Here is a 19419-nt window from a genome sequence, read left to right as displayed (position 1 = left end):
AATAATTGAATCTCTGTTCTTAGGAGAAATTATGGGAGAGTTTTCTCTTCACTCTGCTGCCTTGAAGGAGATAAAGGGGCCTCCAGCCTGAATGGTACTGAGGCATACCCAGCCCCTAATTCGTGACGTCAGGAAGAGCTAATGGGCCCTGCCTAGAGATTGCATATTATCTAGAGTGAGCCTTTTGTCTTTGGGGCAAACAACTGAACTTGGATTTCAGAGTCCACTTCTTCCGTGTGGACCGTGTTGTCTGGGTTTGGCCTTCCAGGGGAGGTGGGGGAAGAGCTCCCACTCTGTTGAGCCGTCAGTAGGTCTGAATCATTTCGTGTTTAGAAGCGCAGACGATCTTTTTTCTAGCTGTTTACTTACATCAGGGAGAAATAACCAGGGATGAAGTCTCCTGTCCCAGGGTCCCTGGGCTGCATGGGGACCCCAGCATCTGAATTTAGACCATCATCCCAAAGTCCATGGATCAGCTACAGAGAAGGGGTGGGAGTTGGTTTGGGTTTGGGTTGATGAAGAGAAAGGTAGGCCTCAGGTCTGGAGCAGAGAAAGACAGGCACGTGTTCTGCACAAGGCTTCACCCTTCTGTGGGCCAGTTAGGTTCTCAGAGTGGTGGGATTTGTCCTTGTCCGTCACAACCCCTGAGTATTCTCAGAGGCCTCCTTGCCTCTCTGCGGTCACCAGGCTGTCCTGGCCCTTGTTGGAGGCAGTGAGTGGAGCAGGGAGCGCTCGCTGAGCGTGGTGTGGGGAGGGGAGCCCTGCTGAGAACATGGAGGCTGTTGCCTCAGGTTTCGGTCTGCCTTGTGTTTTAGAGCGGGATGAGTGTCCACACTAAGGCTAGAAACATGGTCCTGTAGACAGTGAGTGTGAAGTTCCTCTGGATGTGATCCCAAAGATGGCCTTGGTTCTCTCTATTGAAGGGCCCTCTCCTCAGGACCCTTCCCCACTGGAAGGACTTCTGACGATAGGGTAAGAATGTGAAACCGTTAGTAGGGTAGAACTCCTGCTGTGCATTTGTAGGTGCTGGGTATAACAGGAGGTGTTTTGAAAGATGGTCTGTGTCTTGGTTGTTTCTATACAGTTGATTCAAGGAGGGTGTTCCACAGATTGGGCAAAAGTAGGTGAGATGCGCTGGCTGCAGGGTGGCTTGCATTGCTGAATTCTCGACTTTATGGATGGTGGTTTTGATAATATGGAAATGAAATCCTGGTCACTTTTAGCAACCTGACGTGGGATGGAAAATGCCAGACCTGTGCATGTGTCCGGGTTTACCCTAAGAACTTTCTCTAGACAGGGGGCTCAGGCTTTCACTTTTTATCTTTGGTTACAGCACCTTCTCTCCCCCCATAGGATCCCTTCTCCCCTCTCTTTACCCTGCTTTGCCTCCACCCCCACCCTATGTCTGTCCCTTCCCAGAGCCCGGGCATGTCTGTGAGGAGCTGCCTGGTCTTGGCTTGGGGTTGGGAGAACCGCTGTGGGTGGCAAGTGAGGGTACTTCTTCAGTCGAGGAGCCTTGTAGGGAACCCACCCTTTGCATCCTGCGGGCCACGCAGTAGACTTCCCCTCCCCTCTCTGCTCCAGCCCCGGGTGATTAGTACCCAGCCTCCTGTGATGGGGCCACTGCAGTTAGCAGTCCCGTTCCAAGAGGACTCTGCAAACGTTGCCAACGTGGAAACCGCACATGGATGCCGATGTACCCACGTGTCCCTTCCTGCTTTTAAATAATGTCTGTGGGCAAAAACCATCACGAATTACCCTCTAAGAACAGAATCGGATAGCTCTGAGAAGGTAGTAGAGAATTGGTTTAAAATGTTATACTTGTTCGGTATAGATTAAACTAGGAAATGTTCTCTCTGAAGCATGATAATATGTTTCTTCCATATGAAGTTTAGTATAAGGATGGAAAAATAATGATCAAAATGGACTCTGATCAATGCAACTGAAGCTCCAAATATCCACATTTAAAAAAAGCCTCGACTGAATGCTGAATTGCATTTCCCATTAATTGTTGGTTTAAAAGATTTTGTAAACTTTTTTTAATTTGAAATTGAGTCACATTCATGCAATTTTCCGATCTAGTTTCTGTGGAAATTTTTTTAAGAGAAACAAACAGAAACATCTTCAAATCTTCCTAAGTGAATATTTAAAATGCAGAATTGCTTCTCTTCTGTGTTTCTGTATTCAGACACTCAGATCTGTTGTACATATTAGTTTAGACACTCTCACTAATATACACAGTATTTAAGACTCTAAATGAGATTTCTTAAGTATTTTATTTTATTCTCTGTAAATGGTTTTGTATAATCTTTAAAAATCTACACTTTGCCTTTGTAGATATTTAAGGGAAACCATTTGGGGGTTGTCTTGCATGTATATTTTTGTTGTAGATAAGTGTTGCTCAGTTATTTCTGCAAATTTTGGTTGAAATGCTTACAGACTTTAATACAGTATATATTTTCAGAATATAAACTTTTATATTTCTGTGATAAGTTAGGATATGCGTTTTAGGCAATCTTTTCCATTAATATCACTTGTTCTTTCAAAAAATAGCATACTGGTTTGGTGCCAATGGTTTTCTTTTATTTTTTTTTTCATTAGAATCTACTGCTCTTATATTGTTGGGGAGCAGGTTAGTTTTCTTTTTCTCAGAATAATTGAGTTTGAAGTATAATTTGAAAACGTATTGAATTTGTGGATAAGCCTTACCATTAGGATCAGTCAATTTTCCAACCTTTGCAACATATGTAGTTTAGGACCTCCCCATAAAGTCTCACTGTGTGGCAGTTGATGGAGTCTGTGAACAGAGCCTTAAGCTTGTTGCAAAAAAAAAAAAAAAAAAAAAAAAAAAAAAAAAAAAAAAAAAAAAAAAAAAAAAAAAAAAAGAAAGAAAAGAAAAAAGAAAAAAAAAAGAAAAAAGAAAAAAAAGGGTAATACGGGTTGTTGTTTCCTCCAAGCAACGTAAGCCATGTTGACGGACTCAACGTAGTCTGTAAGTCATGGCTAACGTGAAGAGTTTGGTTGAGCTGATGGCGGCAGGAACCAGATAGGCAGCTTGGTGATTGTCCTCGGCCATATGAATGGACCAAGGACAGGTTTTCTGGAGCACCCTTCGTACTATTCACATGGTTTAGACATGGTCACAGGGAGGGCTGCTGGTTCATCATTTGTTCTGAACAAACGGCATTTCCTGCTCCTGACCTTGGCGGTTGACCCCAGATCCCTCGTGGGTGACCTGGAACCGTCCAGCCTGGCTGAGGTCAGCACTCCTTGAGAGATGTTAACAAAGTTTACATGTGAGTCTTACTGTGTAGACAATCTGAAGTCGATTTCAGTTACGTATTCAGCATTCCCACGTGTCCTGAGTGTCTTTTCCATGAACTATGTGTGTGAAGCCATACTCAGACCTGAGTTAAGCAGGGCAAAGGCAAACTAGATGAAGAACCTCACGTCAGCTGAGTCCGTCCACCCGGGGCTGTGTTAGTGGAGTCTAAGTCATAGAGCTCATTGGTGGTCCATCCACTGTGTCTGGGATCTAATAAAACCATCTAGAGTTTGGACTTAAATTTTTTTTTTTAATTATGATTCCTTTCGGTTGGCCACGCTTCCCTAGCTACCAACTGATTCTCCTTACTAAGGCTTTAAAGATGACTGGAGACCAGGGCTCTCGTATGGCTAAACGTCAAGTTATTGAGTGCATCTCTCGTAAGCGTTCATAAAGTCTGTCATCAGGGTGGAGATTTCCTTCCCGTGTTTGCAGTGTGTGCGGCAGTCCGAAGAAGGGATGTCAGATCTGAAGCCTCAGCTAGTGTCTCTCCTGGTTGACCATGCCTCATTGGCCCAGCACCTGACCTGATGCTGGAGCTCGCGCATTCAGGGGACTCCGGGAAGTTTGGAGGGTGTAGAGTGTTCCATCTGGTATTAAGTTTGTCCCTGTGCCATTAGTCCCAGCTGGAAGTCATTTGCTGATGTCCACGTTGACAGGATTGTGAAAATATTGCCTTTCATAAAACCAAGGACCAAAGAATTCCATTAATCCAACAAAGCACGTGTTTCATAGACTGTAGGCACATCCAGACAGAGGTGTGCGTGCTTTCTGGCACAGAGAAGCAGCTCACTTCCACCAACCTGGCTGGCTACGCAGAGGGATTTATTATCACCTTGAGAAGGCTCTGAAAGAGGAGTTTCTCAGATTGAAACTCACCGTCTCAGGTGGGTGTTTCTGCTGTGCAGTCCCAGCCTTTATCCATATCATAAAAGGTGGAGGCCTGGCATTCTTCCAGCTGATCTGACCAGTGTAGACTGCTCCATCTGAGTAGGAACCTCCAGTGTGAGTTTTTAAAAATGCGTCTACACTGAGCAGCATCCTGCCATTGCTAAATTTCCACCTCCTTTTGTTCTTCATTGACCCATTCCAATTCCTGTTTGGCATGAGAAGGATTTCCCTCCGTTCTCACACCAAGGGATGCTCCATTTTTTCATTCATGATAAAGTCACCAGTCCATTAACTGGTTGAGAAATGATGGATGCTGAAGAAGTGGTATTCTAGTGGTAAGGCTTATTACCAAACTTCTGATAATGAAGCAGGCTACCAAAAACTTACCCAGCCCACCCTAGGAGTGTGTGATTTGATCGTGGGTGTCGCACACACACCAAAATCCAAGGAGACCTTTGAAAATTAGGCTACTTGTTTTATTTTGCCAGGTTATCATGGGAGAGTCTTTAACTAGTTCTGAATATTTGTAAGTATGAGTACTTCATAGAATCATAAAAGCAGGTACAACTGACCCTTTCTCACTGCGTTGTAAATATTTCCCGAGACTGGGTGCAGTCCTGAGGGATAATAATCTTCTGACTTATCAAATGCTGACTGTCTAGAGCAAATTGTACACTCTCTTTGTGAATGGTCCTGTAACGTGTATGAACACATTTCTGGGTGCCTTAGAAGTTGTATTTTTCATGTGTGCTAATATGCAGTATTTATACATTGTGAGAAGCTGCTTTGAATAAAAAGGTTGAAACTTCGTCTGTGTTTGCTTGTGTGCGTGAAACTCACAAACCTGTGGTTTCTGAACAGAGACGCTTCTGGGCCCCCAGAGGGTTTGAAACACCTGATGCATCTAGGTGGTGTCTGGGTTCCTGACTTGAGGCTTCAGTGATTCAGGCTGGTAGCCCCTGGGCAGCAACAGCATGACCCCAGAGGACCATAGATTTGGGAGGGCCCAGGGATTATTTTTCAGAGGGGTTGATATGAGCCTTCATTCCTTCCCTGGTACAGGTGGAAGGTTACTTGCACAGGGCTGCTTCCTCACCAAAGATAAACCCCCACGGAGCTTGACCCTGTACGACCCCAGCTGCCGTGCACAGTAACACAATATTTGTCACTGTGGAATTGTGTAAAATCCTTTCACACACAAGATCTTGTTGCTTCGATCATCACAACATGGCTCTTAGGAGAGGCTGGCTGTGGGGGGCACCTAGCCTCCGAGGCCCGGCTCCGGCGATGTCGCAGGGAGGAAGGGAGTTTTTCTGAGGTTCACGGCAACAGAGAATCTGGGAAAGGGACTTGCACAAGGTCAGTGTCTTAACTGTCCGTCCATCCAGCAGCAGCATTGAGCCACCTGTTCTGTCTCAGGGCCTGCACAGGTGCTCAAAGGCAGAGATTACTCAGACAGTCCCTGTCGCATAGGGGCTCGGGGTTTAGGAATGTGGGAAAGTTGGGTAATCCTGCCACAATTCTCGAACTGTCCACAATGTGGTACCGGAGAGAACACCTTCCTGCCTGATTGTAGACACCCTCAGAGTGGGGAAGGGGGTGCACTAGTGGTTGCTCAATTTCTTGGGTCACCGTGCAGTCCACGTGGGCCAGCCAGCTTCGGCTGGAGCCCAGGATCTCCCCTCTGCTGGCCTTCCCGCCCTATTTCTTTCTGTGGTTTCTGGTGTCATCATCGTCCCCATTGTTGCTTTGTGGGCCTCTTTGCCCTTTCTGCAAGATCCTGACTCCATCCTAAGTGGTCAAGGTCATACCTGAAAAGTCCTTTACATCTAAATGCCTCTGGTCCTTCCAGTAGCCTGGACGAGGCCTTTCGGATGTTCCAAGCGTGACATCTATAAGACAAACCTTGTTCCTTTGACTGCCTCTCACAGGCTAACTTTGATGGGACATTCCGCTCCAGAGCCCCTTCACCAGCAGTGACAGGAAATAAAGAACAGAGATGGGCCTGGGACTCGCATCTGGTCCGACATCGACAGCAACAATTAAACGATTCACCAGTGTAGTGAATAAGCAGGAACAGAGCGTAATCCCAAAAGGTACTTAATTTTTTTTCCTCACTGTCCCTTTAAGTCTGGTTAACGGGATAGTCCTAATCCTAGATGAAAACACAAGTAGGCTGCAGGAACTTTCTGGTAAATAATTGTTCCTTAAAGTCACACACACAGTTTCAACTCAGTAATTATGAGGGTGGGGGGATGGGCAAAATAGGGGAAGGAGAATAAGAGGTAAAAACTTAACAATTATAAAATAAAGTGGGGCACCTGGGTGGCTCTGTTGGTTAAATGTACAACTCTTGATTTTGGCTCAGGTCACGATCCTGGGGTCATGAGTTCAAGCTCCACGTCGGGCTCCCTGCCGGGTGCAGAGCCTACTTGGGATTCTCTGTCTGCCTCTCCCTCTGCCCCCTCCCCCCATGCTCATGCGTGTTGTCTGGCTAAAAAAAATTAAAAAAATAAATCACGGGGATGAAAAGTACAGCACAGGGCATGTAGTCAATGGTATCATCATAACTGCAGTGGCAGATGATAACTGGACTTGTGGTGAACATTGTGTAAAGTACATAACTGTGGAATCGCTATGTTATACACCTGAAACTAGTACAATATTGTATGTCAACTATACTTGAATTTAAAGATAATTTTAAAAATGGCCATGTCCCAGTTAAGAGTCAATGTTTTGACTTCATTCCAGGTTAAGGTTCCATTTACTCTTGCCGGGCCTCGCTAGTCTTTTCTGGTTGTATTGGTGGGGAGCAGGAAAAGTTGTACAAGGACCAAATGGTGCTGTTGCCTGATGGGGGTTTTCCTTCTCTGGGCCTCACAGATACTTACAGCTGACTGTCTCCCACGGGGGACTCGTATGGGTTTCTTGACACCCTCCGTCAGTTGGTGGTGGCCTGTCTCTTATAATCTAAATGAACCCTATATAATCAGCCCGTTGTCCCCTCTTCAGCCCCTAGGAGTCTGGTTCCACTGCCAATTCCTCCAGATGAAGTCTGTTGGCCCTTTTAGGTCAAGAGAGTCCCCAGGCTAGCTCTCTGCCATGCCTGGAACACATGTGACTCGTGGGGGCACCTGCTACCCAAGCAGATACAAGGACGCACACTAATTCCTGAACATCGGCGGCTGCCTCACTGGTGGAGTAGCTGGTCAGCCTAGGTCTCTTGTCCACAGAATTTCTCAGGCATGAGTCAGATGCCAGTCCACTGTGTCCCCTAAGTTTTAGGGGGTGCATACACATCTCCCACTGAAGCCCCATTTGATTTCAGATGAAAGGGAAGGCCTCATTTACTTGCCCAGTGTGTATGTGTCATGGTGAGTAGAATTCCAAAGAAACTCTTACAAACCCTGCTTAATAAATGTTAGATGCATTATACCTAGAAACTCTTCAGGCTCTTGTAAGTGGTGATTTCAACATGTTGGGAAGTCTTTGTATGGGAGGCATATGCTGGAGGGCCTTAGGAGTTGTGATGGGGACTCAAACTTTTCCTATAAGTGAGATGGGAGCCCCTGGAGGGTCTGCAAAGGAGTGACCTGAACTGACTTGCGTGTTAATGGATTTGCTGTATGACAATAGGCAAAAATGGGGTGAGGGCAAGGAGGCCAGTAGGAAATTTGCAATTGTCCATCTTCCCCCAGTGAAGGCTTGAACCAGAGGTGGGACGGTTGAGTGGTGAAGGAGTGAAGGAGTGATGTCCTGAGCTGCATTTGAAGGCAGACCAAGATTTGCTGGTGGTCGATTGTGGAGTCAGAGAGCAGGGTCAAGGGCATGCCTGGGACTGGGGGTACGAATGGCTGAAAGCTGGAGTTGCCCCTGACTGAGACACGTAGAGCTCTGGGCTTCAGGAGAGCAGCTCTGAGTGGGGGTCCCAGGAGCTCTGCTGAGACCTGGTATCATATGCATAGGTGTTTGCCCTTCTCAGTCCTTAAGGATTACAGTTGTGCCTGTCTCGTAGGGATTTTTAAAAAATGATTAAATGACATTTACACACACACACACGTATATATTTGACTGTATTATATATGAGATTTTATATCTATGGGATTTATTTAAATATATAAATGACATTAATATATAAAATTAGATTGTATATATAATATTTAAAACAGTTGTTGGCATATATCCTTTTTAATGATTACATGAGATTTGCATAATGAGATTTATATATAAATGAAATTATATATATGTATTTAAAACACTTGCTAACATATAGTCACTAATGAGTAAATGAGATTCTTATATATAGGCAAGGTTTTATGTACATAAGATTTATATAAATGAAATACCATTATGTATAATTTTTAGGACATTTGTTGGCAGATAGACACAAATGATTTAATGTGATCTACATATATGTGTGATGTTTTATATATATAAAAGATTTATACAAATACATGAAAAATATAAATGAGATTACATACATACATAAATGAGATTTTATCTAAATATAAAATGTTCTGAAAAGTCGTTGGTACATACTCACTCTGTAGTGAGGAAAGGAGCTTTACATATATGTGTGAGATTATATTTGTGTTAGATTTATTTAAAATATGAGATTAGATGAGTAGACACCTACATACATACAGTGCCCCTCCCCCCGCCCCCGCCATACACACATATCTTTAGGGCCACTGTTGGCACAGCATCGCTGCTGAATCCGTAGTAGCCATATTCGTACTTATTTTGTCAACTGCCATGCCAAGAGCCTGGGGACAGCAGTCAGGGAACTCAGTGCAGGTGTGTTGTGGTGTGAGCATCTGCAGGCCCGGGGCCCAGGAGAAGGTTGGGCAGGATGGGTCAAGTCCCTCTGGTCTCTCGGATGAGAACTTGTCTCTGCTGATAGCCAAATGGAGTGCTGTCCCCAGAGAAACTCCCTGGCGGCGACACCTGGCACGTCCTCGTCCTTGCTGGCCTCCATATCCTCGTCTCCATGTGGGGCTCACACTGCCTTTCAGGGTCGTGAGAATGAAATGTGAGCCTGTGTGAGACCTGGTGCACCTTCCCTCCGGGATTCCATAGAGCAACCCCGTCAGAGGCTCTTGGATTCGGAGGATTCCAGGGAGGTCGGTACTTCTCCATCCTGCAGACTCCTTCCTGGAAATGCAGACGTGGTGGCATTGGACCAGACATGGACTGGGAGCCTTCCTTAGCTGGGCTGAGAATGAGAGCCCTTCAGGCACAGAGCCAAGTGAAGATGTCAGCATCCACAGGGGGACAAGCCTGATCAGGGCACCAAGCTGGAGTGACTGGCCTAGAGCCGGCACCCTGGGACAGAATGGGCAACAGGGACAAGAGCCACCATGGGAGATCCAGGAGGAAGGGAAGGTGGAGGACTCCGTGCACTTTCATAGGACAGCAGCCATCTTGCCCAAGGATGGGGAGGGGGCCGTCCAGGGCACCAGGTGGGTGGGAAGAGCCAGTGTGTGCATGAATCAACGATTCCTCCTTTAGGACTGTCCATTTGTAAGAAATGGGAGATTTTGCTGAGAAGCAACTGCAGAGATCAAAGGCAAGAATGGCGGAGACTCTCAGGCCTTGGCGGAAAGCATGATTTGAGGTCAGACAACCTTGAGATTGAAATGTCTCATGTGGTTTCAATGAATGACAGGTCTTGATTTCCTAATCTGTACAGTGGACACAATAACTCCTACCACAGGTTATCCTGAGGCCTATGTGAGCTAAAGGCAGAAAGTGCCTGGAAGAGAGGAACAGGTGTGTCCCCTAAATGTTGATTCCCTGACATCCACCTTCTCCCCTTTCCCATAAAAGCAATGGAAACCTGGTTAAGAATGGGGGAGGGACAAGGGGCCAACTGGGAGGCAGAGATGGTCCCTACTCATCAGAGACTTGACATCCAAGCTGTGTCATTTGAGAAGTGCCAGGAGACCCCACCCACATGGGAAATCCCCCAGCCAGATGGTGACTTGGGGACTGTAACTTAATCACCTCCCGGATGAAGGGCCTTAGAAATGATCTGCAGCTGTAGGATGGTCGGGGTCCGCAGGCTGGCCCTGTGTGCCGAGGAAACACACACACAGTGCTACTCCAGCGCTTGTGGCCATGCCTGTGGGGTGAGGGTGGGGAAGCCTCGTCCTTGAGTTTTCCACCTGTTGTCGAACACAGAGCCCTAGGCTTTGCCGGGACAGATGGCAAATGAGCTGTCTCCAGGTGACACAGGACCTGGTGGGTGCTAGCCTTGTGGCACACTCGGTGTCCCAGGGTGCCACCTGTTCACGCACACTTCCAAAGAGAGGCATAGTAGCGGCTCTCCTAGCCCCTGGGATAGGACAAGCAGTGACTGAGAAAGAGGAGAAAATTCAGGCATTTTGGGCCAGTTCCTGAGGAATAGATCTGTGCTTGATGATTTTTTTTTCCGAAGTCCTGCAGTTGTGTCTTTAAGATGGTGTCCACCCTTGGCCACATTTCCTGTTCGACGTCGGAGTCTCTCTCCCCCTTCTCCTCCTCCTAGGGCCGTAAATTGTGCATTGTTAATCATAGCAACAGCCCCCGGGGTAGCAGGAAGAGCAAACCATTTGGAATCACATAGAACCAAGTTCAAATTTTCCTTCTGTCACCAGGTGACATCGGGTGATGACCCAGCTCCTCTTGGCTTCAAGGTACTTCTAGATTTTGTTTTGTTTGTTAAGGATTCAGAAATAGCATCCTGACCTGCTGTTGAATAATGTGCACTTAGGTTAGGTTAGTTCCTTATTTATAAGGTATTTTGATGTCCAATCTCTTTTAATGCCTCCATGTAATAAAAAAGAAAACTGGGGCTCAGAGAGACAAAGTAACTTGCCCAGGGATGCACAGTGGTAAGCAGTGAGCAGGAATTCCCACTTACTTGTTTGTCTGCTTTTTCATTCTGAAGTAATTCCAGACTACTAAAAGGTTGCAAAAATTATACCCTCCAATATCTCACCCACCCTTCACCTAGATCTCCCAAAGGATAACATCTTATATAAGTATGGCACAATGATAAAAATCAGGATACTAACGTTAATACCAATATTATGATCCAATAATTTGGAATTTACCTGTTGTCCCATGAATGTCCTTTTTCGGGTCCAGAATCCAGTCCAGGATCACACATGGTATTTACTTTGCCTTTGTCTCCTTTTAATTTGGAGCCATTCCTTCTCTTTCTGAGATTTTCTTGACCTTGACAATTTGAAGAGAGTATACCAGGCTTGTTATATTTTGTAGAATGCCCCTAGATTTAGGTTTGTCTCATCTTTCCCCATTATTAAATTCAAGCTATGCATTTTCGGCAAGAACAATCAGAGAAGCGATGTTCTCTTTCCCAGTGCATCATATCCAGGTCCACATCTCGTCCACCTGTTCCCTCACTGGTGACGTTAACACGATCCGTTTGGGTTTAGATTTCAAGGCTTCTGTTCTTTCTGTTGTACCATGCTACCCACGTTCTGATGTCTGTGTACTGTACTCAAACTGTCAGAATCGATACTGCTGTTAAAGCATTGGAAAATAATATTAAATGATATTGCAACTCAAAGTGTTGCATTTACGCTGGGAGTTTACTTAAGGGCAAATACCAATTTTGAATTACTGGTGCTTTTGTGCCTCACACAGAGAAAAAGCCAAGATGATGTTCATTGAATGAATAAATGAATAAAATAACGGACACATGAATGAATGAGATTCCCCGTTCGCTTTCCTCTTTGAGGGCAGGAAAATATGCCTTATTGATCCCTTTATTTTCTGCAAACAGTAGGTACTCAATTAAATTTGAGTAAATAAAACTAAATCCTCCTGGTGGATATTTCCTTACTTACAGGAGGAAGAAAAAAAACCAGCTGTTTTATTAAAAAAATTTTTTTATAGCTCTTTCTTTTCTAAATGAAGGCATTTCTGCTTTGATTCTGGGTATGTAAAAATGAATTATTTTCTCATTTTTGATTGTTCTTGGTGTTCTGGGCAGATGAAGACCAAGGCTGTTTGGTTTAAGAAGGCTGCTTAATGATTTGGGGCTGTGGTTGCTGAGATGGCCTCAAAGTTCCCACCCCCTGATGCTCATGCCCTGCCCTTCAGTGCGAGTAGGCCTGCCCCAATCAGGTAAACTTTTATGGGACCAGAGGTCAGAGATGGAAAAAGTGAGAGATTCAGATTGAGAGATTCAGAGTGAGAGATTCAGACCTTCTCCCTTTGGCCTAGAGGGACCTGATGGAGAGAGTCCTGGGTCAGGAAGTGGCAGAAGGTCTCTAGGAGATGATACGAGCCGCCAGTCAATGGCTCTCAGCAGGAAAATAGGAACCTTGGTCTTACCAGCACAAGGTACTGAGTTCTGCCAACACCCTGAGTGGGAATGGAAGAGGACTCAAGCCTCAGATGAGACCTGAGCCCCAATGGACACCTTGATTTCAGCCTTGTGAGACCTTGAGCCAAGAGCACAGCTATGCTGGGCCCAAACTCTTGACCCATGGAAACAGTAACATGATAAATTTGTGTCACTGAGTTTGTGGTAATTTGTTACATAGCAATAGCTGTGGCTTTTCCAGAGTATCATGGAGTTGGAATCCTACAGTCTGTAGCCTTTTCACATGGCCTTGTTTCACTGAGCAACATACATTCCTTTGTGACTTGGTAGCTAATTTCTTTTTATTGCTGAATAATAGTCCCTTGTCTGGATGTACCACAGTTTATCCATTCACCTACTGAACGACATCTAGGTTGCCTCCAAGTCTTGGCAATTACGAATAAAGCTGCTATAAACATTCATGCACAGGCTTTTGTGTAGCTACAAGTTTTCAACTCACTTGAGTAAAGGTAGGAGTGCAGTTGCTGAATGGTAGAGTAGGACTATGTTTGGTTTCATAAGAAACTGCCAGCAGTGTTCCAAAGCAGCGGTATCATTTTGCATTCCCGCAGCTATGAACAAGAGTTCCTGTTGCTCCACATGCTTTGCCAGCATTTGATGTTGTCATTTGGTGGGATTTTAGCCACAGGCGGCACTTTTAGATCTTTATTACTACAGGGGAAGCCCTCTGTCCTCCTTCCCATATTCCTACTTCTGCCTCTAACATAGGAAATCCCACCAGTGGCTCCAAGGTGCTGTGGAAACAGCACCCCCTGCTTTCTACTTCTTGTTCAAATGTCTCCATGGGTGAGGAAGGTACACTCCTGATCGGTGAGAGCCCAACATCTACTGGGCCTTGTTTTCCAAGGAGAGACTGGATTCCAGATGCAAAATATGCATCTCTCCCCCAGGATTGGATATTCCTTCTTGGGCAGAGAGCTGTTATTCTTTGCAGGGAAAAGGAGTAGGTTTCCTTGGGGTGGCAGGTAGGTAGGTGGTCCCATGGCAGCTTCTAGTCATGTTTTATCAGGGAGTTCAACTTGGAGAGTCATATACCATTAATCAATCCTGACATGCCTTTTTTTTTTTTTACCCTTTGTGTTTCTCAGTTAAGAAACTGAGAGATGTTAGGCTTCCCCAAATCCTCAGTAATATCCACACCACCAACAGCAACAATAATTATTCCTTATGCAGTTATTGTTCACAGTATGTAACCAACCACTACCATTGCTGATGGTCTGTAGTATGTCAGGCCCCATAGTCAGTGTACTGTCTATGCTATATCGTTAATCCTCACAACGAACCGAAGAGTTGTGTATTATTACCCCCAAGCAACTTGAGGGTCTCAGAGGTCACACATCCGGGAAATGGTGGAACCATGTTTTGAACCTTGCTCTAGTTGTCAAAGCCCACACTAGTTCTGGAGATCACAGCATGGTGGGGGATGGGGAAAGGAGGTGAGGGAGGCCCGTTCTTTCTCTCTCTCCTATCTACCATACATCCTTTTCCTTAGGCCTCACTCAGAATGGTTTTCCCGATCAGCTTCTGGATTAGATTGTTATCAAGGGAAGGAGAACATGTTTACCTTCCATGGACTGGATGCCATACACTGTTTTTGTTTTTTTTTTTTAATCACCCAACGCAATTGATTGGTTAATACTATGCTCTTCTTTATACAGACAAGAAAATTGAGGCTCAAAGAGTTTAAGTAACTTTTCTAAGCCCACAACTAAGCACAGCTAGTAAATAGCGTGCTGAGTTTGGAGCATGGGGTGGTCTCATTTTAAACCCTGTGGACCTTTACTGCGTAGTGGTGGTCCTCATACTTTGTTGGTCTCAGGCCCCTTTTATGCTCTTAATAGGGATTGAGCTGCAACCCTTAATGAGTTGTTAGATTTAGATAATGATCACCATTCCTGGTAACATCACCATAAGGGAGACAACTAGATGTTATTTCCCTCCTCATGGCAGAATACAATGCCACCTGCCTCTAAATTGAACTTCCAATGTCCAAGAAATACAGGGGAAAGAAATATGGTAAACAAAACTCCATCAGTGTAATTAAACCTAGAATGTAGAAAACCACACAACAAAGTATTGCATCATTTGGTTCCTTTACCAAATGAATTTCAAAGAAAAATGTATCAATGAAAGGAGGAAACTATGGAGACATTATCTACCAATCACCATGTACAGACTACTTCAGATCCTGATTTGAACAAAAAGCAGTGTGTGTGTGTGTGTGTGTGTGTGTGTGTGTGTGTGATTATGAATATTATGAAATTATTGGTAATTTTTTGATGGGATAATGATACCATGGTTATGCTTTTTTTAAATGTCCTTATATTTTGGAAATATGTAATTAAGCATTTAATTAAATTTCTATGTGCTTTACTTCTCATACCACTTTCCCCATTTTATTAGATACAATGAGAAAAACCCAGAGAAGTGATTTGCCAGGTTCACACCTGGTATACATGGCAGAGTTGGGTCTGAAGGCAGGGGGATGGAAGGAAATTGCTCTGCCTAGTTATAGCTTGGCACCATACCTTTACAGTCTCTGGTCAGTCTTTGGCATCTGCAACAAAACCTGAGCATCGAACCATGAGACAAATGCGAAAGTCATGGAATTTTAAGCTGTGGCTTTAGCAGGACTCAGTTTAGGGGCTTTACTATGGAATTCCCTATGTACAAGTTTGAAAAGTACCCAGAAACAGCTCGATGCCAGGAAAGGAAATGCCAAAAGCAGCCTGATTAAGACTGAAACTCCAGATGTCGCCAAATTTCAAGACACGTGCGATTTCGTGGTGAGTAACAAGCAGTAGCAGGGCTGCTGACTCACAGGCTGGGAGCCAAGTGGCTTGGGTTGTTTTCTGCAAGAACATTTCATCAGCCAGTTGCCATCTTGGTACGGCCATGTTGACTGGTCTCAGAGGTCGGGCTGTTTTGACAGGTTTTGATGACCGGTCCACACCAAGGGACATTTCTTCAGTCCACACCTGTGCAGAACTCTAGCCCATCTTGCTTTGGAGTTCCTGGTTGATATTTGAGGACCTTCCCTTCCTTCCAGTTAGCCTGTGGGGTTGGGACGTGGAACCGAAGAGGTGAAGGCTTGAGTCTGACCTCACATGAACCCTTTATCTTCCTGATGGATGCATGAGTGCATGAAGGAAATGCCATTCAATCATCGAGCCCTTATCAAACAATCATCATGAGCACAGAAGCATTCCTAATGCTAACCGGTTGCCTCAACAATGCACAGTTTCTGACAATAGCAGAGAGAAGCTGTGGATGAGTCATTGTGAAACCAACCAGGTACTAAGAAGATAACCGAAAGATCTGAGCTGCTGTGTGGTCTGTCGGTGGCTCCATCTTCTGAGTGGAGGTCGCAGCCGGGAGGGACAAACTGTTGTCGGGAGTCAAATGTCTGGGCAAGTCAAGAGGATGAAGGGGTGGCCTCATGGGGTTATTTACTTGAAGCCTCTGAGAAAGAGCCATTCTGAGGGAAGACTGAATCGAGACCAAGGAACTTGGTCTGAGAACAGAGGTCAGTGTGTAAGGAACGCACTTTCCTGCTCAGCTCCCAAGCACAAGGCAGCTACAATAAAACCTGAGCAAAAAATTAGAGAGTTGCTACACATAAAACCTTGGTGAGGCACTGAGAGCCCACGACTGCAGTATTTTGTAACCAAGGAAACAGGATGTAGACAAATGGGGACAGGTACTTTCCCAGCCGGGGTGGCTGTTGAAGCAGAGAATGACGTCACGCTGGAGGGCACGCTGCAGGGCAGTGGGATATGGGGCACAACAGTGACCCTCCCATAGTGAGATGAAGCTAGAGCTGGCCAGAAACGATATATGGCGGACTCCCTGGAGTATCCAGGAGGAACATATTCTTGAGTTCATGCACAAAGCCCCCTGTGGGCCCAGCTAGGGTGTTGAATAGCATATCAGAGGTCTGATGTGAGGATTAAATGAGAGAATAAGAGCTCTGGTACCATATTGCTGTTTTATATTTTTTATTGTTGTGTCAAATGAATCTTGGTTCTGAGATTCACACACACACGTCTATATATATGAGCTGTTAATAATTGAATTAATATATAATTATGTAAAGCCTTCAATCCAATGTCTATACATACTAAGTGCTCAATAGCTGTTATTATTATTATGAATTATTATTATTACAATTATTAATGGAGACAGTGGTACTAGAATAGCAGGAGGCATTTAAAAATAGACCAGATACTACTCAGTTGTAGATGGGATCCAGGATAGGGAAATCCCTTTTGGTTATAATTACCACTACCCCTGTTTTTATCCCGACTAAAAATAGAGCCTGGAACACACAGGTCATATTTGAATAAATGTGTTGGTGAATTCAGTAAAAGGGACTTTCAGGTTCCACTTTCCCATCTTGGTTCAGCTGCATGGATTGAGTGCACCCCGTGTTAAGTACTCTTTCTTTCCCATCGACTTAATCCTTACAGGATTCTTCTGGGGGGTGGTTTCCCCCTGTGAAAGGTAGAGAATCTGAAGCTCAGGGACTGGGAGATCCCCAGGGAGTCCCACTGTGCCCTCGGAAGAGATGGAGACCCGAAGGCTGGGGCAGGCAAACTCGCTTGCCCGAGGGTCTGCTCACACAGGAGATGCAGTGATGGAGACAGAGGAAGCCCAGAGGCTTGCTGAAGATCGTAGGCTTCTTAGAGTCAGCAATGAGTGCCAACATCTGAACTCTGGCCTCTGCCTTCAAATCCCTTCCTGCCGCACGGTGCTGCCCCACAGGTCCCGGCGCTCAGCGTGATGGGAACTAACATGGAGACAGAGTGGGTTGGGATCTGGGCTCCCATCTGTGTCCCTGGCTCTCAGAAGGAAGTCCTGGTCCAGCCAAAGGGAGAGATGCTGTATAAGCCGGAGAACTGGTTTGGCTGAATGTTCTAAATTTAGAAGGGGACTTGGATGTGCCCTCTGCGGCTTTTGACTGGAGCCCAAGCTCAGAGCGTGTTGGTGTTTTTCCTCTTTGGTTTCCCTGTGGGGTGGGGAAGCTGCTCCCCTCTCAGGTTCCCGAGGGCTCAGACAGCGCTAGGTTTATAAATATCCTTTCCGTTCCCTGGCAGTTCTGACCCCAGCTGATTGTCAGTAATTTCAGGGTTTCTCATGGAGCCTCTGCACTCCGGCTGCCCGGGGTGATCATCGAGGGTGGTGGGTCACCCCCAACCTCAGGGAGGCCCTGCGGCAGAGGCACGGCTTGACCAGACAGCTTAGGTTCCAGGAGCTGCTTTCCTGCTCACCATGGCCTCGCAGGCAGTGAGAAGTCATATGGGGAAGTAACACTTTCCTCAGTCCCGCTCAGATGAAGGGGTTTGGAGGTTAGTGCTGTTGGTCACTAAAGGGGCAGAGGGCGTCGAGAAAAGATCCCGGGGGGAGCATCCATACAGAGTGCTCTGTGCCAGGCTTGTGCTAAATGACTTAATGCTGGTTGATAGAGGGAGCTTCTAGTGAGGGTCACAAGTGTACCAGCTCCACGCCATGCTTGTTACATGGACTGTGTGTCTCACCCATGTGATTCCATATAATCTGTTCAAGATCCAGGGACGGAAATTGTCCTGTGTCACAGGGGAAGCACCTGAGGATCTGAGAAATGACTGGTCCAAGTTGCACAGCTGGTGCATGGTAAGCACCCAAATACTTCCTCTTTCCGCGTGCTGTGTTGAGAGCTGCTGTCGTCTCTAATTTGTAGCAATGAGGCAACTTTAAAAGTTTGGAAGTCATGTAAACTGGGGCTCAAATCACAGCACTGCCACTTGCTCTAAGAATCTGGGCAAATCCTCTAAACTTATCTGAGTTTCAGTTTTCTTATCTGTCAAATGGGAATGAGAGCAGCGTTCATGTGAAGATTACGATTGTGGAAAACACTAACTTGGGAAATGGTGTACCCCGAATAAATGGTAGTGAATAATAATAAGAGCCTATGTGTCAGGCTGTGCTGTGCACAGTACGTATTTTATTTAATGCTCTCAACCAGTTAGGAGACACGCTTTTATTGACCTTATTTTTCAAAAGAGAGAGCTGAGGGTAAAAAGAGGGAAATGGCCTGTGCATGGTCTCGTAAGTGGCAGAATGTTGGTTTGAATCCAGAGAGTGACTCCAAGTCCATATTCTCCCCTCATCTATATTGCTTTTGTCATCCTCGTCATTATCACCTTTGTCATCATCACCTTCATCATCACCTTAGTCATCATCATCATTATTGCCATCACCGCCACCATCATCATCACCATACAGTCACCACCAGCATCATCACCTTTGTCATCATCACCATAATAACCACCAGCATCATCACCTTTGTCATCATCACTACCCTCATCATCATCACTATCAATCTATCATGATTATCGTTCTGTAACTGCTCCTATTAGCCCCGAGCTCCTCCCGGGTAGAGCCAGTTGAGGCCTGGAACATAGGAGGGTCTCAGCCTGTGTATGCGAATTGGCTGAATGACCTATGACTGACTGGAAAGACAAATGGGGCAATCCTCTATGACCTTAGCTCATCCAAGAGGCTTTCTTACCCCTGCACCCAGAGAAGTTGAGGGCTGTGGATCTTAAACCTGAAATTGCTTTGGAAGGGAACTCTGAGAGGCACATGGTTAGCAAAAAGTCCAGAGACTAAGAGTCCTACATTTTCTCTGCATTGTCCGCTGTGGAAGCCACTGCCACTGTGACTATTTAAATTTAAAAATTCAATTATTTAAAATGAAGTAAAATGGAAAACTCAGTTCCACAGTTATACTAGCCACATTTGAAACGCACCGTCACCTGTGGCT

This window comes from Ursus maritimus, unplaced genomic scaffold, assembly GCF_017311325.1.
Source record: "Ursus maritimus isolate PB19 unplaced genomic scaffold, ASM1731132v1 scaffold_19, whole genome shotgun sequence".
Taxonomy (NCBI): Eukaryota; Metazoa; Chordata; class Mammalia; order Carnivora; family Ursidae; genus Ursus; species Ursus maritimus.
Note: the sequence above shows the minus strand (reverse complement) of the source record.